At 37.6% G+C, this 23453-nt stretch overlaps 2 long non-coding RNA genes and 1 pseudogene across 2 annotated transcripts; all 3 read right to left on the bottom strand.

The window, feature by feature from the left end:
- Positions 1-7364, bottom strand: part of LOC109837000 — a 10524-nt pseudogene extending 3160 nt beyond the window's left edge.
- On the bottom strand, positions 10378-18061 carry LOC109837002. The gene is made up of 6 exons (XR_002246147.1): positions 17859-18061; positions 12171-12497; positions 11742-12055; positions 11526-11674; positions 11361-11429; positions 10378-11296 (listed from the first exon to the last, which is right to left on the bottom strand). It is a non-coding gene; the product is annotated as an uncharacterized LOC109837002 (long non-coding RNA).
- Positions 19929-21310, bottom strand: LOC109835860. Its single transcript, XR_002245702.1, has 2 exons — positions 21121-21310; positions 19929-20382 (listed from the first exon to the last, which is right to left on the bottom strand). It is a non-coding gene; the product is annotated as an uncharacterized LOC109835860 (long non-coding RNA).

Below are 23453 nucleotides of genomic sequence, written 5' to 3'. Positions count from 1 at the left end.
TCCCTCTGCTGTCTCTTTCTAGCCACCGCCACCGTGTCGAACCTAGAGTTTGGCATGGATTCCCTCGACTCAGTCCTCGAACTGATGACAGGAAGAGTATATATCTCACAGCGATGAGATATATATAACTGTTTTTTGTTCTTGTTTCCTCTGAGAAACGAGAATTTATTTGAGATCCTACTCTTGTTGTGCAGCAGAGGTGCTGCCGAAATTTTCACTGCACACAACAAGGGTCAAAAGAAAAGGTGAACAGGTGGTGGGTCTGAAGCCTGTTTGATGGAGGAGATCATCAAGAAGTTGAACCCTGCGGAGGTGTCAACTTTGATAAAGTTGATGAAGTTGTCGGCTGATGAAAGCGCGACAAAACCATCGAAGAAGTTGGAGCTTCCGACCATCGATCTGAAGCTTGATGAACCGAGTACCTACCTGAGTTGGTCACGACGGGTGAGATACACCCTTGCAGGGAAGAACCTGGAGGGTTACTTGACCGGAGAGAAGACAGAACCGGATGAGGACTCGGGAGGACGAGATTAGTGGAAGTCCACTCATATGTTGGTATACATCTGGCTTCTCAACTCGTTGGTCCCGACGATCGCTGTCACGGTGGATGGCATTGAGAAGGTGAAGGACGTCTGGGAGAAGTTGAGGAGGACATATGATGGAGTGTTGAGAAGGTGAAGGACGTCTGGGAGAAGTTGAGGAGGACATATGATGGAGTGGGGAATAACCTGAGGGTGTTCCAGATTAAAGGAAGTTGAGGAGGACATATGATGGAGTGGGGAATAACCTGAGGGTGTTCCAGATTAAAGGAGAGATCGATGCCACAGTCTAGGGAGAGAGAACTGTACAGGAATATGCTACAGAGCTGGAGCGTCTATGACTGGATTATGATCATTTTTTCCCCCAGGCTAGCTGCAAGGACCTGGGATGTAAAGAGCGGGAGACCTCTCTACAGGAGAGGACTATGGTATTTCTCAAGGGATTGACATCAGAGTTCGCTCAGCGAATTGCATTATTACTAGCTCAGCCGAAAATTTCCACGCTTGAGGAGCCTGTCTCGGCTATGATCCAAGAGGAGACTCACATTAGGCTACAGACGGGGACAGGTGGACTTCCTGTGGTGAAGTCAGCATTGGCAGCATCTAGCAATACTGGATCCAGGGGAGATACTCGGCAGTGCTACAACTACGGTGAAGTGGGTCATCTAAGGCATGCTTGCACCAAGCCACCCAAAGAAGGAGATTCGGATGGACGTGGACAGTTCGGAGGACGTGGTCGTGGCCGTGGGGGTTGACGAGGTGAAAGGGGAGCAGGCAACCGGGCGAATCTGATGGTAGCAGAAGGAGGAGAAGAAGCTGAGGTGATCTTTACTGAGGAGGATCAGGCGCTCCTAGCGATACTCAGGAGGAAGCAGAAAGTAGCAGTGAATGGAGACAGGAGGAGTGGGACAGAGGAGGCATCCACATCATTCTTCGCCAGAGGCAACACTGCTACCTATGCTCATCCGACCAAAGGTACTGATGACATACATGCTCTTGCTTCTATGTCTCCCGACAGATCATCAGAATGGATAGTCAACTCCGGTGCGTCTCGACATGTGACAGGTAATGCCAGTGAGTTCTCATCATATACTCACCTAGCATCGCCTGATAGTATTCAAACAGCTGATGGTACATTTCAGCCAGTGGTTGGTAAGGATACAGTCGATTGTACAGGTTCTGTAACTTTATCCAATGTTTTGCATGCTCCTTCCTTTCCAGTCAATCTTTTGTCCATTAGTGCTATCATCCTCCAACTAAAATGTATTATTTTTTTGATATTCCTAAGGTGATCTTCCAGGAGAAGGGGACAGGGCGGAAACTTGGGACTGACACATGGCGTAGTGGACTATGGTATCTGGATCGTGAAGGGCTGGATTCAGCATTGGTGTCAATGATAGAGAGAGCAGAAGTAGGATCTGAGATGAGTGCTGAGAGTGTGTTGATGCTTCATTACCAGCGTTTGGGACACTCATCCTTTAGTGTTTTAAGTAGGTTGTATCCATCTCTATTTGAGAAAGCAAATAAGCAGAACCTTGTGTGTGATGCATGTGAGTTTGGAAAATTTACTAGAAGTTCTTATGTAAGTTCTGGTCATAGGAGTTCTCGTGTATTCGACCTGATACATTCAGATGTTTGGGGGCCTTGTTCTACAAGTTCTATGAATGGCTACAAGTATTTTGTTACCTTTATTGATTGTTTCTCCAGCGTTACTTGGTTGTACCTGATGAAAAATAAGAGTGAAGTGTTTGGTTGCTTTCAAAACTTTCATAGGTATGCTCAGACTCAATACGGCGTTGTGGTGAAGGTATTGAGATCTGATAATGGGACGGAGTATACTAACAAAGCGTTTGGGGAATACTTATCAGCTCAGGAAATACAACACCAGACTACGTGTCCATACACACCAGCTCAAAATGGAGTAGCGGAAAGAAAGAATAGACATCTTTTAAAGGTTGTTAGAAGTTTTAGAGGTTGTTAGAAGTATGATGATCTCCATGAATGTCCCAGAAATATTATGGGGGCAAGCAGTGTTGACCGCAGCAACACTAATCAACAGAATGCCCTCGAGAGTGCTGGATTGGAAGTCTCCGTGTGAGTCGTTGAAGGGAGATAATGGTGGGCTTCTTCCACTCAAGGTGTTTGGCTGTGTATGCTTTGTGAAGGACAACAGGCCATCCGTCGGGAAGCTTGCCCCTAGAGCGGTGAAATGCATCTTTGTGGGATATTCTTCTATTCAGAAGGGATATGTTTGCTGGAGCCCGGTGGAGAAAATGTTGTTTGTGAGCATGGATGTGCACTTTCGAGAACTCGAGCCATATTACACCCGGAAGGTAACTCCATCCGTTGGTAACTCGCCTAATACTGAAAGTATGAGGAGAGAGGAGGAGAGTGGTGAGAGATTGATGAATGTGGAGAAATCAATGTCTGAGAATGGTGAGAGATCAGAAAAATCAATTTCTGTAACGATTCCTTGGGAAGAAGACTTGGTTGAGGAGGAGCAGGAGAATGAAGAAGAAGAGGAGAATAAGACAAGAGGTGTTAGGCCCACGGCTCAGGGGAAACTACTTACCTATAGTAGGAAGGGGAAACAAATTACGGGAACAGTACCTACAGTGCCACTGGTGCCAAGTCAATTGCCAACGCCTGCCCCGACTCCTGAGACACCTACACCACCACCAGATTCCTCTCAAGGTGATACCATTCCTCTTCCTACTCCTCCCACACCAATATCTGTACGGAGGACTACTCGCAGTAATACGAAAAATCCTCCCGATAGAAATGGTTGGGATCTTGCCCAGTTTGTATCATATTCTAACATCCACCCTGCACATGGAGCATTCATTGTATCACTGGACTCTGTTACTATACCTAACAATTGGCAGGTTGCAAAGAAGGACCAGAAATGAAAAGCTGCTATGCACGAAGAGCTATGGGCCATTGAGAAGAACTGCACTTGGGAGTTAGTAAAACTACCAAAAGGAAAAAGAGCAGTTGGATGCAAGTGGGTCTTCACTGTGAAGCAGAATCCAGATAGACAGGTTGAGCGCTACAAAGCTAGTCTGGTGGCAAAAGGATATAGTCAGACATATGACATCGACTATGATGAGACTTTTGCACCAGTGGCGAAGATGAGCACTGTTCAGATCTTAATCTCTCTGACAGTAAATGGTGGATGGAAGCTACACCAATTAGATGTGAAGAATACATTTCTTCATGGAGATCTGGTGGAAGAGGTATACATGGAAATTCCGCCAGGATTCGACACAGAACAGACAGTGGGCAAGGTCTGCAGATTGAAGAAGTCTCTATATGGCCTGAAGCAATCTCCTCGTGCTTGGTTCGACAGATTTAGACGAGCTATGATAGGTATGGGATACCAGCAGATTAACGCCGAACATATCGTGTTCTTTCGACGAAATGAAGGTCACATCACCATGCTTACGGTATATGTGGATGATATGATTATTACAGGGGATGATGAGAAGGAGATTGCCAAACTCAAAGTGAGACTGGGTAAGGAATTCGAGGTGAAAGATCTTGGCTTGCTTCGATACTTTCTTGGAATAGAAATAGCTCGAGGAGCGGAGGGGATTGTCCTATCCCAGAGAAAGTATGCACTGGATCTTCTCAAAGAGACAGGGATGTTAGCGTGTAAACCTGCAACTACACCGATCGATCAGAAGTTCAAGCTGGGTGCTGAAGCTGGAGAACCAATTGATCGTGACAGATACCAAAGGCTGGTGGGCAGGTTGATCTATCTGAGTCACACACGTCCTGATATCTCTTTTGCAGTGAGCGTGGTGAGCCGCTACATGCATGATCCGAGGAAGGATTATATGAATGCTGTGATGCGAAACGGGGGAGGGGGTCTATCGGAATCAGCGATCTAATTCGAACAACGTACCGTTTCACCAAAATTTCATGATCTTAGGCAGGAAATTAATTCAAAATAATTAACGTGATAGATGGATTTTTAACAAGATTTACAACGATAGTCATAAACAATTCCAATCTCTAATAACTTAATCGCAATATTAATTATCATTTTCGCAATTTCTAAGATCAATATCAATTTTTCAACAGTCACATATTCAGTTCTCTCAACTCACAATATTAATTTACGCAGTGAATATATGATAAGAATTTAGAGATGTACTACTCATGCAATTAACTAATAAATTGAAATAAACAGAAAATTACTGAGTTGAGAGTTTACTATCCAAAAATGTTGAGAGAAATCCAAAAGCCCATTAGAAGAATTTCTTCAGTGAAGCCCAAACCCATCAACTGCTACAGTGAAGCCTAAGCCCAACAAGTCCACACATCACAAATCTGTTCTGATCCCTGCGTCTTTTCTATTACTGGACACAAGTTCTTCGAATTTCTAAAAGAGGAACCCAGCCATGGATGCATTGAAGACTCTGGGCATTGATGCATCAAACCCACGACTGAAGCTTCTGGAGGCAGGAACAACGGTGTTGCTTTGGAGAAGAGGGAAGGCGGGAGGTGTGGTGGGGGCTGTGGAGGGGAAAAGGGTGGTGCTAGCGGGAGGAGAAGGGCTGTCGGTGGTGGAGGGTTGGCGGTTGTCGAGCAACGGAGGGCAGGAAGGAGGCAGGGGAGTGGACTGAGGTGTCGGGTGTTGCCGGATGCATGGGGAGGAAGTTCAGCGATGTAGGCGGATCTGGGAGAGGAGTACGAGGGCGGAGCGGCGGATCGGGCGGTGCTGGGTTTGACGGAAATAGGGGGAGAGGGAGGGCGGTGATTGGTGTTGCGTTGAAACACCGGAGGCGGGGGCGGTGCTGGACGGTTGCCGGAGGAGAGGACTCGGGGTTGGGGTTAGGCGGTGGAGGAGGTCAGAGGGTCGACGGGTTTGAAGAAGAGCAGGGGATGTTGATGGGTGCTGTGATGTGAGATGAAGAGGAAGATGAACAGTGCAGTTTTTCTTTTTTTTTGTGGGGAAGAAGAAAGAAGATTACGGCTGTGAAAACAAGGAATGAAATTACATAGTAACCTAGGTGTCACACCATAATTAGGCTAATACAAAATTTTATTTCATTTCCAATATCTCCATCTGATTACAGCACTCCCTTATAAAGAAAAGAAAATACACTTTGGAAATCTTCTAAAATCACTCAAATCTCTCCAAATCAATTAGATACCAAAACTGAATAACTACTAAATTTAGGCTACAATTCAAATTTCGAATTCAAACTACTAAAACTGAAAATTAAAAAAAGTCAAATAACAAATTTGGGAAGCTGTCATTCTTGTTCTCATCATGCTGTGTACCAGATTCTGAGATATTTGAAGAGTGCCCCCAGAAAGGGGCTGATATTCAGAAAGAGTGGACATGTGAGCATCGAGGGTTATTGCGACTCTGATTGGGCTAGCTGTGCTGATGACAGGAGGTCCACCTCGGGATACTGTATCTTTATAGGAGGCAACTTAGTCTCGTGGAAGAGCAAGAAGCAGTCAGTGGTGGCGAGATCAACAGCTGAGGCAGAGTATAGAGCTATGGCCTTAGGAGTTGCTGAGTTGCTATGATTGAAGAGTATGCTGGTTGAGCTGGAGCTGGATCAAGGAGCTAAGATAAAGTTATGGTGTGATAACAAGTCAAAGAGTATGCTGGTTGAGCTGGAGCTGGATCAAGGAGCTAAGATAAAGTTATGGTGTGATAACAAGTCAGCTATCAGTATCGCCAACAACCCAGTGCAGCATGATAGAACCAAACACATCGAGATCGATAGGTTCTTCATCAAAGAGAAGTTGGATAGTGGACTACTGGAGCTAAGTCATGTTTCAACTAAGGACCAGACAGCAGATTGTCTGACTAAAGGTCTTAGCTCATTAGATATGATTAGAGGATGTGACAAGATGAGCTTAGTGGATATCTTTCGCCCATCTTGAGGAGGAGTGTTGACATATTAGTAATATATAAGGACTTATTTGTAATTTGTGTAGGGGTCTATATAAGCCCAAGAGATCTCATAATAAGAGTAAGGGTTTTCAATTCATCTGATATGATACTATTTCTTTAACTATTAGAGACCCTTTTAGACCCATCTTTTGTAGCCGTCTGTCAGATCAGTGGTGAATTCAGGTCAACCAAGACTTAATAGGATTGGGTATGGGCATGTAGAACTGACACGTTAATTTACCAGAGTTGCTTATGGGTTAGTTTATATCAGTAATCCAGAGCAACGTAACTTAATCTCCTCCTATAATGACTTAATAGCCTGTAAACTAAAATTTACCACTGCCAAAAATGGTTATATGTGAATGTTTCAAAAACACGGGAGATATGTACTGAAAGTAAGCGATCAAAGAGCACAAATAAAATTAACGACAGCCCTACCAAAAAAAAAAGGTATGTATTCATTTGAGTTTGTATCAAGCAGAAGAGGAAAACAAAATATACAACCTGAGGAAATTGGTAATTCAAGCTCAAGTCCTTCCGCCCAAGAATTCTGGTTAGGACTACCAATAACACTGCATATTTTATGTATCTCATCCACTTCACTGCAAAATGGAAGGTCATAGCATAAGTTGATGATTGCAGCAAAACTTCTGGGGCCCAATACCTGCATCATCCACACATAGCATACTGCCAGTCATGAAATTAACACAGAAGGCAAAGATATAGGAGCAAAACAGAAGCATTTAGCACTTGCCAGCGAGTGGAAACATATTCCGTATAAGGTGGTTGTGAACACACTTCTCGAGCAAGGTCAAAATCTGCAACTTTTATGATGCCGTTTGTGGTCAAAATATTTTCTGCTAAGTAATGAAAAACATTGTACATCTATGCATACAGAACAACTTTACTACCTGCATGCACGTTCTAACGGGTTAAATGCATGAAATGATTTGAGATTATATTCTGAGACACCTATAAAAGTATAGTAGACATTAGCTCATAGTTCAACAACTTTAATTGTTTTTTTTTTTGTCAATGAAAACTTTTATTTCACTTACCAAAGTGTAAATGTTTATGTACACCAAGTCACTCAGTAGACTGAGGTATCAAACGAAAACATCTAAGATAGAAGAAGAATGTACAGTGGAACTAAACGTCAAATCTGCCTGGTACTGCTACATTGAGAGGAGCCATTTACAGGCTTCATCCGGCAGTAAGCTGTTGAGTGAAATGGTCCAAGTATCAATCTTGATGATCTTGATCAGCTGCTCAACACTTCTGGATTCCTCATTGAAGATTCTAGCATTTCTCTCTCTCCAAATGTTGTAGATTGTAGCCGTTAGTGCTAGTCTTTTAATTCTCTGTTTGCAGTCTTTTCCCCTCAACCTGAAAATATACCAATTCATGAGAATATGCCAATCCGTTGATCTCCAGTTGAACTTAAACCACTCCATAATGCCATTCCACACACTGTTGGAGAAGCTACAGTCAAAGAATATATGGTTTCTGTTCTCAACTCTTGCACCTTCACACAAGTAGCACTGGTTTGATTGGATGATCCCCCTCTTGAGCAATCTATCTTGTGTAAGAAGTTTATCTTGAATAGCCAGCCACGGGATCAAAGAATGTTTGGGATAGTTCAACTTTTCCCAAACAACATCATGCCAAACCACCTTAGAACCTGATTTTAAAGCACTATACAGAGCAGAGAGGTGGATTTTAGAGTTGACACAACAAGAGTTAATCAGATTCCTCAAGTTCACAACCCCACCCAAAAAGTTCACAACATTGTCTCTAGTTTTGATTAATTGTTTCTATAACCAAGAGTCCCCAACTTTAGCCTTCACTTGCCAGATATCACTATCCTTCAGATAAGTGCCATGAACCCATTTTATCCATAATGACTCTTTGTTGATGTGAATGTACTAAAGTGTTCTCAGCGCAGTTGCTTTATTCCATAGAGTAGCAGAAAAAATCCTCAAGCCTCCATTGATTTTTCCCGTAGATACATTGCTCCTAGCAACAAGAGGAACTTTGCCCCAGAGAAAATTCCTGCAGAGTTCATCAATTTTGTTAAGGACTTTACCTGGAAGGATATAACTAGAGGTTCAGAATATTTGCACTCCCAGTATCACTCTTAATGATTTGCAGTCTACCAGCGTATGACAAGTTTTTATTCTTCATCCATGCTTGAAACTGACTTGTTATTTTCATGAACAATGGATTACAGTCCAGATAAGACATCCGCTTGCATATGAGTGGCATGCCAAGGTATTTGATGGGCAATGCTCCTTCAGTGAACCCCAAGTTACTTGTAATTGCATTCTTAACTGGTTCTTGAACCCCACCATAGAATATTGAACACTTTGAAGGATTAGCTTCTAATCCAAATATATCAGCAAAGTCTTTAACACATTTGTAGATCCTTTGTATTGAATAAAAATCACCTTTGCTAAAAAGGAGGAGGTCATCAGCGATTCAGCAAAGACTAATGGTGTGTTTGGGAGTTTACGAAGGGAAGGGAAGGAAAGGTAAACAATGGGAAGGGAAGGGAAGGGAAGGGAAGAGAATTGTAATATGTTGTTTGGGAGTTGAGTAAGGTGAATGAAGGTGAAAGGAAGTAAATATATGTAAATTTACATAAATGACTTTATACTAATAACACTTCAGGCCTTTTATTTGTTTTGATGGGGGTAAGAATGTCATTACACCCCTTTACCCTCCTTTACCCTCCTCTACCGCCCAAATCGAGGGGGAAAGAAAACCAAACAATTTTAACCTCCTTTCCCCTTCATTCCTCCTCTCTACCCTCCTTAAAAAAACTCTCAAACAAGGTGAAAGCCTCATTTTTCTTCCCCTCCCCCTCTCTACCCTCCATCCAAACAGGGCATAAGTGTGAGATTTTGAATTTTCTACACTTTGGGTGGTATTTAAACTGTTTATCATTCCTTAGAAGTTCAATACTTCTGGACAAATATTCCAGACTAATAATGAAGAGGTAGGGGGAGAGGGGATCCCCTTGCCTTAAGCCTCTTTCTCCATTGAAGTACTCATGTAGTGATCCATTTAGTGAGATGGAGTATTTGGGGGAGGAGATACAGGACATGATCCAGTTTGTAAAAACTTCAGGAAACCCCAAGCCTCTAAGCATATCATGCAGAAATTCCCGCTAATAGTGTCGAAAGCTTTCCTTATATCAATGTTTATCATTACTCTGGGTGAAAGATTTTTCTTGCCATAGTTCTTGACAAGTTCATATGCTAGCAAGATATTACTGGAGATTTGTCTCCCCTTCACAAAAGCACACTAAGCCTTGTTTATGATAAACCCCATAACAGTTTGAATTCTATTTGCTAAATTTTTTTATATGAATTTATAGAGGTAATTACAACAGGAGATTGGTCTGAAATCAGCAGGGGTTTTAGGACATTGTACATTTGGAATCAATGCAATATAAGTTGAATTTACAGCTCCCAACAACTTCCCTGATCTAAAGAATTCCTTTATGGCAGATGTAACCTCATCCCCAATAACCCACCATGCTGCTTTATAGAAAGAGACACTATATCCATCTGGCTCTGGGGCTTTGTTATCTAGCATTGAGAAAAATGCTTCTTTTATCTCTTCATTTGTGACTGACATATAAAGCTCTCTCTTTTGATTATCCATCAGGCAGGGGTCATTGCTAATAACATTGATATCAGCAGTTGAAGTATGCTTTGCAGAGCCCATTAAGCTCTTATAGTAAGACATTGCTAATAACATTGATATCAGCAGTTGAAGTATGCTTTGCAGAGCCCATTAAGCTCTTATAGTAAGAGATAAACTCATTTACAATTTCCTCTCCATCAAGTATGCTTTGCAGAGCCCATTAAGCTCTTATAGTAAGAGATAAACTCATTTACAATTTCCTCTCCATCAGAAATTTTCCCACCAACACTATTATATAGTGTTAACACCCTATTTTGGTGTTAGATTTAATAATTGAGTGGAAAAAACTTGTATTCCTGTTACCTTGTATACTCCAAGTTATCCTTACCTTTTGCTGATAAAAAGATAGCTCACAAGCTAAAAGTTTATTGTATGTAGAAATGCAGCTCTTTTCTTGACTGATGAGCAGAGAGTTAAGGGGAACTTTAATTGTTATTTGAATGAGTTGACATGTACATCTATCATTTAGTGAAAACTAACTATGCAAGGAGAGGTGGAGACACCAATGGCAAGGAAATTCTGGCAAATACCAAAGAGTCTGAACAGAAGAAAAATAACCTATTGTATTCTAGTGGCAAAAGATGCATTAGAACAATAACAAAATCGTGATTTAAAAAATAATAATCCAAACATAAGAAAATACTAATAGAGATGGTCAATGGCAAGGGAACTTGTGATAAGAAAATACCAAATAATCCGAACGTAAGAAAACTAATCTCTTGCACTCTGGTGCCAAAAGACGCATCAGAATGAGGCAAACGACAATATGCAGTAAATAGATATGTCAGCGTTGTAGTAATATACTACCAGGCTTGAGGTCACGGTGAAAGTAACCATGTTGGTGCATACAAGCAAGAGCTTGAAATATTTGAAAACACCAATTCCAGACCTCAGACTCTCAGAAAAGCTTGCTTCTATCTTTTATAAGCTAGTAAGGATTGCATTCCTTGACAACATTCAAGAAAAAAGTCATAAGAATATGTCATAACCCCGCTACTGCAGTACAATAACAATCAAGGAAAGCACCGAAAACTGCCATGTACTCAAATACGAAGCACAAAATATCATTTTTCCTTATGACCTCCTTCAGTTTCACGATGGTAGGATGGTCCATCCTTCACAAGGCCTGAATAAAAGGAAACAATTAGTTTGAAAAGGAAAAGACACAGATTAGGGCATAGTGATTTTACCTTCACTTCCCAAAGATTCAGGCATTATTCCCAAGAATAATATTTTCTTTTAATTTTCTTAGTTGCAACCTGTCAAAGAAAGAGATGGTTAAAGTTCGTATAAAGCCCTTTTTTCCCTCTCCAATAAAACATTGACACACTTAAAGATCGTTTTAGAGAACATACAATTTCACCACTCTGTTTATTTATGGAGAACATACAATTTCACCACTCTGTTTATTTATGGAGAACATACAATTTCACCACTCTGTTTATTTATGGCACGCCATACACTTCCAAAAGCGCCATCACCAATTTCCTTTATTATTTTATACCTGCAATAAGGCAGATTTTCTGAGTAAATGACAGAAATTTATACCAATCTGAAACTCGAAAACTCACCGCTCCATCTTTTCAAGCGAAGAGAACAGAAGCTTCAAGGTTTTTATCAACGGAAATGGAGAATCTTTCACAAAGTATGATAGGAAATGCACCAAGTGAGCACATTTAACTTAAAACTCTTCAATGGAAGCAGAACTCATGTCAATATGCTCTGGCTTCTCCATAAGACTTGTAGGATAATTCACTGTATTAAGCAAGGAACTCATTCCATTGTCTCAGAAAGTAGCAACGCGCATCAGTATGATTGGAGTTCACAATTAGATGTGTCTGTAGCCAACTGGAAAGTAACAGAAATGGTAGCTCATAAATTAACCCTGAGCACATAAATGACAAAGCAAAACAAGAATCAGATTCTTAAATAAAACTAGATAAAATGGTTATCCACAGAACTGTATGAATATTTCAGTGGACCAACAATATATTCCATACCCCATAAATTATATCTTCGATGTTGTGCTCGAAATCTAAGCAGATGTTGTTTTTGTATAATGCACATGATGTTTGATTATCTGTAGAAGGCACCCTAGTTCTGACAGCTTCAGAATAGAGTTACCCATAGAGGTCATGGAACACCAAGAGGCCACTAGGTAAAGTTGACAAATGAGATGAGAAGAAAGTACATATGAATGATGAACCTCCAATGTAGAGCTTTGTGGAATGATATAACTCCCCGCTCATAGCAACCTGATATAACATGCTCAAGTTCCATATCTTGAAAAATAGTGCTAAATCCACAGAAACAGACCAAGGAAGAACCTAGCAAAACAAGACCAGAGTGAGGTGTTATTTAATTTCAAATAGTATGTTGAATACACAAGAAAAACAGCTACAAGAATGAAACTAACGTAATAATGGACAAAAGCAACTAGTGAAACAAATTTAACAATATGGACGATATTCCACCAAAAACGATAGACAAATTCTCAAAATGAGCTTGTCCAGATTCAGATCAGTTAAAAGATCATCTGGAAAACCAATGGAGAAGCATGTAGAGGGGTGACATGTGGGAAAACAACAAGGATATTGTTTGCCACGGCAAAGTCACAGGATAACTATGTTGCATGGTTACTTCTATCTGCAGTCGCACCCACCAAAACTTCACTGGACACTCCTTGGATGTAAGCACACGGTTGGACTCTTGGATGTATGCACACTTACTCAACCATGTGCTCAATTATGTAATACATGTTTAATTTAAAATGCTCATCATACACTTCTTGGACATAAATCCTACGAATATACTTCTTCAAACCGAAGGACACAGATATGGTTCGTTTCAACCCCTACCTAGCTTGGAACTATGATCTTAAAAGGTCTTTCAGATTTCTAATTCAAAACCGAGCATTTTTAATTTATAAATTGATATAATAAAAATCCTAACAATATTGATCTATGTCAATTATTATATATGTATGTTTATATAGGCATATCCTCTCACCCTGTATTTTACAAATTTGTCATGTCTCCTACCAGCACCCGCATTTCTACCCATATCCGTGTAACATAGCAGGACACATTAAAAAGAAAGGTAACAGTACATATAACATATAGATCCAGAAACCATAGGACTCATATCTTAAGTACTATATTCTCTTGGGGGGTTTTAAATTACATCTCACATTGTAAATGGATCTATAAAGCATAGCGGAATCCAACATGAAAAAAAGTTGTGCCATGGGATTTCAAAGAAGTGCTATGACAACTTAAAGCATTCACTCAATTTATTCTAAAAGAAGGATTCCTGATTTATGCCTCATTAACAAAAGAGCCCATTACTTCAGAGGTTTTACATATGTAGGTTTTCTTGTCAGATAGGTAATGGCCTGCTAGGATTTTGCTAAAGATCGATGAGGTGGCTTCATAATATTTTGCCTTAACCATGACAATCCAAATCGGTGTTTTCCGTACTATCTTGCAGTATCCTTGTTCCAACACTTTACTCCTGATTCCAATCTACAACAATCATTTGATGTTTTCTTCTAATAGCTTGATACTAAACCATTTCTTTCTTCTGAGCAAGTCTGGAACAAACAAAGCTTTCACCATTCAACTATAGGTCCAAGCAATCTTAAACCTTGCTAATAGCAAGTTTTTTAATTAGACAGAAGACGAGCTTGTTGAGGTGATTAATATGTGAGTATAGTCTCACATCCGATTAAGATAAGAAAGAATGATGAGTTTAAATAGGCGTTTGTGTCAATACCTGATAGCTATAGTTTTTTGGTTAAAATTGATTCCTAACTTCTGTTTAACGCTCATCAACTCTAGATTGAGTCTGATTTCTCCCCCAACAATGATATCAAAGCTAAGGTCATAGTCCAAGTAATTTTAAAAAACAGATGATCTTCGATGTGAAGCTCGAAGGTGTCGGGAGAATCCCCGGATGCCCGTAGGAGTGATATTCTCTAGTTAGCCACCATGAGCGAAATGGTGGAAGTTCCTATAGATGTTTAATAGCTATGTGCAGAATGCATGGTCTGATTAAGTCCACGAGTGAAGTGCTGCAAAAGTTTGTAAATTTGTTAGCTCACGAGTGAAGTGGTGCAAAACTTAGTGAATTCCGTGGAAGATTGAATTATAGTTGAATTGAACTATACTCACATATTAAGGGAGAGTTGTTGAGATGATTAATATGTGAGTATAGTCCCACATCAGATAAGATAAGAAAGAGTGACGAGTCTAAATAGAAGTTTGGGTCAATATTTAATAGTTATAGTTTTTTGGTTAAAATTGATTTCTAACTTCTGTTTAAGACCCATCAGCTCTAGATTGGGCCCAATTTCTCCCCAAACAGAGTTAAGGCTTAAGAAAGATCCGTCAATACTAAACTTAAACATCAGGTAGGTGACGATCATATGGGAGACATATATTGAGAAAATCATGAGCTCATTCTTGTCACCGCAAAATAACTCGGCTACTATGACAAAAATTGTAAGAAAATTTACTTTTTTTGCCAGATTCCTATGCCAAACTGACAATGGAGCTACATATGTTTATAGCATTCAGAACCATTTGATGATTAAAGACGTTATTTAAGCATAAGAAACTATAGACTTAACAAAACATTATATCATTTTAACATTATATTATACCGATCATTAACCTAGGGGAAACTTGTGTCAATGCCCCAAAAGCAATATCTTCATGTGCTGCAGCCCCTTCACTTTTTTTCCATGTTGTTTAGTCCCAAGAAGTGTTACATCTTGTGCTGCAGTCCTCTTTTAGTAATTATTACCAGCCAACTAAACTTATAGAGAATAAAAAGTACAAAACCTCAAAATGCTCTTATCTCTTTCATGTTAGGTCTACTTAGAACTAACATGAACTCTTATTAGAACTAACATGAACTCTAATTAGAACTAACGCGAACTTTTATTAGAACTAATTTAATTCCTTTGAAGTCTAATTTAAATCATGTTATATCTAATTCAACTTATTTTAAGTCTAATTTAATTAGACTTAACATAAAATTAGACTTAAAAAAATTGAATTAGACTTAATATTATTTAAATTAGACTTAAAAGGAATTTAACATGATTGAAATTAGACTTAAAATTTAATGTTAAGTCTAATAAAAATTCGTGTTAAGTCTAATTTCATGTTAGTTCTAATAAAAATTCGTGTTAAGTCTAATTTTATGTTAGGTCTAATAAAAGTTCGTGTTAGGTCTAATTTCATGTTAGGTCTATTAAAAATTCATGTTACGTCTAATTGGAGTTCATGTTAGTTCTATTTCGTGTTCGTGTTAGTTCTAATTCATGTTAGTTCTATTTCGTGTGTTCTCATGAATTTTCCCTTCTTTTTTTCGTGTGTTCTCCTATTCACTGACTTTTTTTTGTGTGCCTGAGGCTGCCCTCTGCTCTCTTTTAATTTTTGGATTTTGTCTTTTGCTCCTCGTCTTATTCTTCTTTGTCCTTTTCTTCCTTTCGTCCTTTTTCTTTTCGTCCACTTTTTCTTTTATGAGATTTTTTTCTTTTTTTTCTTTCTGTGTTGTGCGTGTCTGAGGATGCCAGCGCCTTCTCCCTAATTTTATTTATTTATTTATTTATTTGTGTCTTTCTTCTTTGGTCTTGTTCTCAATTTTTCATCTTCTTCTGCCCTTTTTTTTGCTTAAATTTTTTTAGGTCCCCATGTCTCCTAACATGAAATTTTAGGTCTAATTGATGTTTATGTCAGTTCTATTTCGTGTTTGTGTTAGTTCTAACTCAGTTTGTGTTAGTTCTAATTCATGAATTAGAACTAACATGACTGAGTTAAAACTAACACGAACTGAGTTAGAACTAATATGAATTTTCTCTTCTCTTTTTTTTCGTGTGTTCTCCTGTTTCCTGACGTTTTTTTCGTGCGCTAGAGGCTGCCCTCTGCTCTCTTTTGATTTTTAGAATTTTTTTGTCTTTTTCTCCTCGTCTTATTCTTCTTTGTCTTTTTCTTCCTTTCATCCTTTTTCTTTTCATCCACTTTTTCTCTTATGAGATTTATTTTTGTTTTTTTCTTTTCGTGTTGTGTGCGTTTGAGGATGCCAATGCCTTCTCCCTAATTTTTTTTATTTATTATTTTTTTCGTGTTTGTGTTAGTTCTAATTCAGTTCGTGTTAGTTCTAATTCATAGCACGAACTGAGTTAGAACTAATACGAACACGAAATAGAACTAACATGAATTGAACTAACACGAACACTAAATAGAACTAACATGAACACCAATTAGACCTAATGAGTTAGAACTAACACGAACACGAAATAGAACTAACATGAACTCTAATTAGACCTAACACGAATTTTTATTAGATCTAACATGAAACTAGACTTAACACGAACTTTATTACAACTAACACGAACTTTTATTAGACTTAACATAAAATTAGACTTAACATAAACTTTTATTAGACCTAGCACGAAATTTTAGGTCTAATTGGTGTTCGTGTTCGTTCTATTTCGTGTTCGTGTTCGTGTTAGTTCTAACTCAGTTCGTGTTAGTTCTAATTCATGTATTAGAACTAACACAAACTGAGTATGAACTAACACGAACACGAAATAAAACCAACATGAACACCAATTAGATCTAACATGAGTTAGAACTAACACAAATACGAAATGGAACTAACATGTATTAGAATCCACTTTTATTAGATCTAACACGAACTTTTATTAGATCTAACACGAACTTTTATTAGACCTAACATGAAATTAGACTTAACACGAATTTTTATTAGACCTAATATGAAATTAGGCTTAACACGAACGTTTATTAGACCTAACACGAAATTTAAGTCTAATTTCAATCATGTTAATTCTTTTTAATTCTAATTTAAATCATGTTATGTCTAATTCAATTTTTTTAAGTCTAATTTCATGTTAAGTCTAATTAAATTAGATTTAAACAAGTTGAATTAGATATAACATGATTTAAATTAGACTTAAAAGGAATTAAATTAGACTTAATATGAATTAAATTAGACTTAAAAGAAAATTAGACTTAAAATAAGTTAAATTAGAATTAATATGAATTAAATTAGACTTAAAACAAATTGAATTAGACATAATCGAATTTAAATTAGACTTAAAAAAATTAAATTAGATTTTACATGAAAGAATAGAGTAGATAAGGGCATTTTGGGATTTTGTATTTTTTATTCTCTCTATGCTTAGTTGGCTGGTTAAAATTTGCTAAAAGAGGGCTGTAGCACGAGATGTCACACTTCTTGGGGTTGAACCACATAGGAGAAAAGTGAAGAGACTACAGTACATGAAGATATTGCTTTTTGGGTCTTGACATAAATTTCCCTTAACCTAGATATAAACATGCAACAGAAAAATCACTAAAAATACAAATCGCCTCAAAAATTATTTTAAAAAAAATCACAAAGAAAAAACCCTGCAAACTAACAAATTATAAGCGATTAAAGATTACAAACCCTAGATTTACTAATAAGAAACCCCAGAGCCACCTCATATCCTTCGACTCACATCAGAGTTCCGTTACACTAATAAGATTTTTTTTTTTTTTTTAAACCTTAAAAATCGCCAGGTGAGATCAATTAAAATCGCCGGCAATTTCTAGGGTTTCGACCCTCCGCGAAATCAAAGGAGAACAAAAAAGAAATTGAAGGACAAATTTTACCTCTTGAAGAAGAACCTCCTTCGCCTCCCACGTACGGTAGGCAAAGGCCGATCCCAAGATCGACGCGCAACCGTGAAATTTATGGGATAAAAATTCTATTTTCTTTTTTACTCGTTTTTATTTTAACTGATTTCTGAAATTAGGAAAGAAAATGGAAAAATTAGCGAAGGAAGGAGAATCCAGCGGGGAGCTCGTCAGTCAGTTATAATCTCACTGACGTCATGTGTCGGTTTGTTCGGGGTTGTTCCTTGTTTTATCTACGGTTTTCTTTGCATGTGCACCCTTCCATTATGAGTATTTGCAAAACTTTCCCAAATCCCAGCCAATATTTACGAAGCTATCCAAAATTAACAACGCATCAACTTTATGGGGTGTGACTACGACAATTAAAATTTTGACTAGTTTTGTTGATTTTTGGTTTATATCGCAGTTACAAGTAAACCCAAGTTCACCGTTTGTTGAATTTTTTAGTAATTATTTTCAAGGTTGCTGATTTGGGATAGTATTGCAAATAGGAGAAGTTTGGCAAATACGCGGAATTATATAAAAAGGAATCTTTTTTCCCATAATATACTACTTTTATAAAAAAAAAACAAACTAAGGGGGTGTTTGGTTAAATGAAGGTGACTCGAATTTGTGAAAATCACTTATTTTTGCAAGTGTGAAAGTGAATCTATGTCAACATGAAAGTGAAATGCAATGTTTGTTTGTAAAAATGAATTAATCTTGGAACTAGGAAAATAAAGATGATGTGGCGATTATTTAATTGTTTGTTATTTAAATTCATATTACGCTCTAAACTCTAATAATTATTCTGGTAACAACTAAAGAACGAATTGAAAGCCTCGGGTATATATATCATCAATTACTTGTACTAATTTTTATATATTCTTTGTATTCTGTATTTTTTTACTTATGTACTTTATATTTTTTTAATAACGTAATGGCTTATCAACAATCACGCTAAAATGTGTAGTCATGTTCATAAATTGTCTAATTCGTACTATATACATGACATAACAATGTACACAGTTATTAAATGCTATAAAAGAAAAAATATAATTAGCATGTAAGAAAATTTTGGGGGGAGGTCCGAATAACATAGGAAAATAAGTTAAGATAAATAATAAATATACTAATTAATTAGAAGTGGTCCCCACTTTTTTCTTACTTTCACTTGACTTCAGTACTTTTTTAGGGGAACTTAAACATGCATTAGAGCTGATGTGGACTCATTTTAACATTTCACTTTCAAAATTACTTTCAATAAAACAAACACCAAAAATCTTAAAATTATTTCACTTTCATACTTTTACAATTCACTTTCATAAAAACAAACACCCCCTAAGTGAAGTAGAGGAATGAGGGAAAATTCCTCCAACCATAATTTATTTTTTGGGGAAAATCTTGATTTCTTTAGGTCAATTTCATAATTTTAAATGAATGGACATTTTGTCCATATTCTTTCTTCATTGGATGCTCTCTCGCAAAATAAATAAATAAATAAATTTATTTACAATCAATTTAGCAAACAAATCAAATCTACAACCTAACTACTAACAAGACCTTGAATATTAGAGATTGTAAAAATAACAAATCCAGGAATCTAAAGTATTAAAATTAATACTAAATTTCAAATTACAAAGACTAAAGAATCATTATAATAAGTTATCAGAAAAAGAATAATGGTAATAAACAAGGTCGGTTATACACGAGATGTATAAAAATGTAATGACTAATTTTTGCATATAGATCAACGTTAATTGAAATGCTATAAAAAATAAAAATAAAGATACAAAACTATAGTACCAAAAAGAATTCAACTCCCTACTTAAATAAATAAAATATATTAGATGTCAATACTTAAATTAATTAATAAACTTAAAATTATACGAAAATAACACTGTGATTGGGAATTGGAATGAGTAGGTAGGATTATGACACATCACTACCAAACACAAAATTTGTACTTGGTACCAAGCATACCCATTTTTCTTTTATATATATATATATATATATATATATATATATATATATAGAGAGAGCACGGTTATTTCAACACAAAAAGCAAAAATTAACAAACTTGTTTCATTCCAACACATCAAAGCGTGAAGCATTACAAAATACCGATTCCACAACACATAATTTCCTCGCTTACAAAGTCTTGTTTCATTCCAACACATCACATAATTTCTTTCATGGCCAAAAAAAGAGACAACAAAAAAGCTATAACAGTTAACCATTTCCACAACACTTTTTCACGTACAACAACCACGTCACGCGCCTCTGGTGGGGCAATGACGAGTGGTATTTGTTCAACTGATGAAATCTTGCACCAGCCCAAAAACGAACCGCACTTTTGCCTTTTACACGAGTAGTAAATTCTACCACGATTATTGTTCTTGTTCGACTTCGTTATCTTCACATCCGCTAATTCACCACACTCGCATTGTTTCAATATGAATCTAATATCAACTTCAACACAGGAGTTGCCTTCCACAGTTGATGATGAAGCCATTTCAATCTGCTAATTTTGAACAATTAACAAAATTCTGAGAAAATTCTACCATGGTTAATTTTTGAACAATTAACAATTAACAAAATTTTCAATCTGCCAATTTTGAATAATAATATAGCTATCAAACCTTACAAAGTCTGACTAGTTTTCCAAGAAACAGATGTATTTTGGGAACTTTGACCATTTAACAAAATTTTTCCATTGCATTAATTATTCCAGCAAAAACAGATCAACTACACAAAAATTTTGAGAGATTTAAGAGATAAACTGATTATTCCAGCATCAATTTTGAGAGATAAACTGATTATTCCAGCAACAACAGATAATCAATTATTCCAAATTGCAACGCCTAAAGCTACACAAATAAACTACACAAAAATAACAGATAAACTACATAATTATAACAGATAAACTACACAACCAATTTTTAAGATCGAGCTCAGATAATAGGTAAAAAACTTGAGAAGCATGTAACGAAACTTGTTATAAAGAAGTTCGTGGACTAGCACATATGTAGGCAACATGGCAAAAACACAGATTCATCGCTGCAGAATTACAGTCAATGTTGAAGTTCATTGCATCAATTATTCCAGCAAAAACAGATCAACTACACAAAAATTTTGAGAGATTTAAGAGATAAACTGATTATTCCAGCATCAATTTTGAGAGATAAACTGATAACAGATAAACCCTATGGACGAAAATAACAGATAATAGGTAAAAAAATTGGGGCTTGATCGTTACCTGAGTTGGGAGATTTAAGATCGAGCTCAGACTTCGTCGTCGGGCGAGAATAGGGCTTCGTCGTCGGGCGAGATGCGAGCTTCGTCGTCGGGTGATTAGGGCTTCGTCGTCGGTGTGGATTTGGGGATTCGTCGTCGGCGAGATTAGGGGAAAGCCGACCTGGGCCTGCTTGAAGAAGACGGAGCTTTCGACGTCGGACGAATTGGGAAGGAGCGGCGGACCAGGACGTTTTCCGACCGCAGCTTGCTTCGACGGAGCTGACAAGGCCGAGATCGCGGTGGAGCTGAAGGTTCGACGTCGGAAGGAGGAGGGGTTTTCCGACCAGAGAAAGCTTGCTTCGACGGAGCTGACGAGGCCGAGAAAGCTTGCTTCGACGGAGCTGACCAGGTCGGATTTTTTTGGGAACGATTTGAGGGATTTGGGGATTTTTGTTTTAGGGAAGCAAAGGTTTGGGGGAGAAATATCAGGAGTGAGCCTCGAAAAATGGGAAACTTTGAAAACCAACTTTGATCACGAGAAAGCTTTCTCTCGTGCGATTTTTGCAAAAAAGCCCCCCAGGTCGGAAAATGCGTACGCATTATCCGTATAGGAAACGTGCTGTATATATATATATATATAGTCTGTGTTAATTTTCTTCAAAGTATGTAGTTACAATTTCTATTTTTGGTCACGTGCATTATGCATGTGCGATCCAGCTAGTCCGTGTAACTCCAAACTCTCATTGCATACTTATCCATCAAATGTCATTATTTTCTATTTTCTCTCAATATTTTCTAAACGTTAGTCAAAATAAATGTTTCATATAAACTTTGTTAATTTCCAAACGCAAAAGCGATAAAAATGACAAAAATACATGCCCCACCTCGTCGGCCACCCTCTCTCCTTTACCCTAGCTCCCTTGCCGTTGGCCACCTCAACTACATTGGCCTCTCGTCGTTGGCGACACCTCTCTGTCTCTCCCCTTAAGTCCCTCCCTCAATTCCGTCAATGTAATCTATTTTAGGATAGATTAGTCCTATTTTAAAAATACTAATCATCTTTTTTTATTTATTTATGGAGAAGCACTTCATTCATTAATAAGTAGCAGATAAATCTTGAAGTACAAATCTCTGTAAGTATACAGGAATAAAATCTCTCCATACTTGATCTTGCATGAATCTAGTTCCTGACTGAGCAAGAGAATGAGCCATACAATTGGCTTCTCTCCTCGTAAAAGCTAAGCTACGAAAGACAAATTCTCTAACGAGTAACTTAATATCATCAACAATGGGCCCAAATGGTGGAAGAGAAAAACACTAATCATCTTAATATAATATACATGTTTGCTAACTTTGAAATACTAATCATTTTAATAGAATATGAAGGAATACATTGCGTATGTTTCCTAACATAAAATTCGGGAGTATTTCAAGGCCTCTGAATATTCACAGATTCAAAGAAATCAAAAGCAAGCCTTATTTTGCACAAGGATAGAGACCAAACAAAAATAGTTTAAAGAAATTTGCTCCGCTTATGATAAATAGCAACCAACCAAGAAAAAACAATGCATTCTTCGAGAGACACAAAAATAAACTTGTCCCTTCATATTCAGTACAGTTGTTGATTACAACCAACTGAAAACACTTCAAAACGATGGCGATGAGCGTTCCTCATAATTGAAGCAATAATGTGGGTGCCATAAATGCATTCAGGACAATCAAACACGCACCGCACGGAAATGTAATTTTCAACAACGAAAAATTCCTCAATGACCCAAAATATGGGACCAATAGAGGAGACACCTCACTTGTCCCCTCTATTGGTCCCATATTTTGGATCTCTGTAGCAAAGCCCCTGAAGTTTTTGCGTTAGAACTCGAGTACTCCAGAACCAAAATGAGATTCTCACTTTATAATCTTTTAGTCCAAATAACAATTACATTATTACTTTGTTTTTTAGAACAACAAATACATTGTCACAAACAGGAGATGACTCGAACTAACCTTTTCTTTCACATAGGTTGGTAAAAGAAATTGGGGGTAAAACTAACAGATGTATATAAGTTGTAAGTATGCAATTCAATAATAATAATAGAAAGAAGAAACTCGCAGCTTCAACAATTTATAGTTGGAAATACTACACGTGCTCCGTAATAAAATTTCACTCCACCAAAATCCACCAAAAACCTTTCTACCTGTCACGTGAAAGAACAAAAAATACAATTGACCAATTGGCTCAAACACCCCTATATCCCATAACAAATTTCACCCTATTGACAAAGAATAATCTAAATAGCCTGAGACGAAAACATAGTATAGTTTCCAGAAATATACTGTTGTTGTACCCTGCTTCCA

Source organism: Asparagus officinalis, chromosome 4 (genome assembly GCF_001876935.1).
Source record: "Asparagus officinalis chromosome 4, Aspof.V1, whole genome shotgun sequence".
In the NCBI taxonomy this organism is placed as follows: Eukaryota; Viridiplantae; Streptophyta; class Magnoliopsida; order Asparagales; family Asparagaceae; genus Asparagus; species Asparagus officinalis.
The sequence above is the reverse complement of the archived record's forward strand: the minus strand, read 5'-3'. Positions and strand labels throughout refer to the sequence as shown.